Source organism: Pundamilia nyererei, unplaced genomic scaffold, assembly GCF_000239375.1.
Source record: "Pundamilia nyererei isolate P.nyererei 1_Seehausen unplaced genomic scaffold, PunNye1.0 scaffold00877, whole genome shotgun sequence".
Classification (NCBI taxonomy): domain Eukaryota; kingdom Metazoa; phylum Chordata; class Actinopteri; order Cichliformes; family Cichlidae; genus Pundamilia; species Pundamilia nyererei.
In genome coordinates, this window is record NW_005188278.1 from 1 (window position 1) to 1,579 (window position 1,579).

General features: G+C 38.1%; 1 long non-coding RNA gene across 1 annotated transcript; it reads left to right on the plus strand.

Annotated features, from left to right (window-relative positions):
- Positions 1 to 6: 6 nt before the first annotated feature.
- Positions 7 to 1,174, plus strand: LOC102201038 (uncharacterized). The gene is made up of 3 exons (XR_312484.1): positions 7 to 69; positions 153 to 297; positions 966 to 1,174. It is a non-coding gene; the product is annotated as an uncharacterized LOC102201038 (long non-coding RNA).
- Positions 1,175 to 1,579: the final 405 nt, after the last annotated feature.

Consider the following 1,579-nt stretch of genomic DNA (forward strand, 5'->3'; position numbering starts at 1 on the left):
GGATGGCTGAGGTCCTTCACGATCTTCCTGGCCTTGGTCCAGCACCGCCGGGAAATTTGACCAAAGCAGGTTATAAAATCTTTTCTTCTGATAAGGTAAAACTTCTGAGGCCTGTTGTGTGACAAGTAAATAAATCTTTGTATATTGTTTAGGGTCAGGAACGTACCCACTGTTCTCTCTGCTCCCCGGCTATAGAGGACACCCGGCCTTTTCCACCATGGTTTCAAAACTCTGCAGCCAAACACCGGCCATGCCCCGCTGTCAGCTGTCACACACTATTCTCACTGAGAAAAACTGGTAAACATCATATCAGTACTATTTATACGCAAACGATCCGTGGGAATAAAGCAAGACAACCAAGTATAAATGAGGAAATACATCCTGCACTCAGGTTGAGAATCAATTTTACGTTTTAAACTGTTTTGCTCAACAAAGCCATCATAAATATAATTATTTTTGAACTCCCATAGAAACAGTTTCTATTCCCTGTGGAAGAAATGCCAAATTTCTATTAGAGATGAGGGGGTCTCTCTCTGTTCCCCTTTACTTTCAGTGACTACAACCTGCTGGGTTTTTTTACAACAGAAAATGAGCGCTGGTTGTTTGCTGTGAAATAGTTTTCTGAGGCATGGTGAAACCTGCTGCATGTACCTGCAAGCACAAAACTTTCAGAGTGGTGTAAAATATTTCTTGCTGTGGGATATCAGGGGTTTTTTTCTCAACATGCTTAAAACAATATCAACTGAAAATTAAATACTACAGTGAAAAGAAACATATATTTCCAATCCATATAGGCATGGGAAGTAAAAGTGTTAATAAGTAAGGTTGTTGCAGAAATACATACTATTTGGATTTTTTTTTCTTTTTATTATGTCACCATAATTTTGTGAAATCTTGAGACATTATTGGGATTTCGTTTAAGTTTATCCCTCTGTTTCCTGTCTTAACTTTCTTTGTTTTCACAGGTTTCACTATGCAGCTCGTATCTGGGATGGTGTGAAAAAGTCCTCTGCCCTCTCTGAATACAGTCGTCTGCTCTGCTGACACGTGTTTAACTGCTCTTATGTACAGTTTTATTTCACTGATCAGATCACACAAAGACGAAAGAAGTGCAGCTGAATGGGATGTTTGAAAAAAACATCAAAGGGGCATAAAATAAATATAATTATTCAGACTTTGAGTCCTGCTTGTTCTATAGTGTCCTGGGACTCTCCTCAGGAATTCTGATACTTACAGATAAAGTTACAGCCTGTGCAGAGGTGGTGAGCAGGAAAAGAAAGTGTCTTCTCTCAGCACATGTCTAATAAAAATGCAAGAATAGTTTTTAAATTCAAGTCATTCTTGACTGTGTTTCAGTTTTGATGCACTGATAGTTGAAAATACAGATTTCTGTCTTTTTATTACCTTTTTTGAAAAGATAAGGGGAAACGTGCAAGTTAATAATATACCACTGAAAACTGGTGTGTCTGGTTTTGATTGATATATGATGTAAGATAGAATGGATGTGGCAATAACGGTTACATACATTTTGTGTGGTCGTCGGTGACTTTCATTTCTCATGAATCACAGTCAGTTTTGT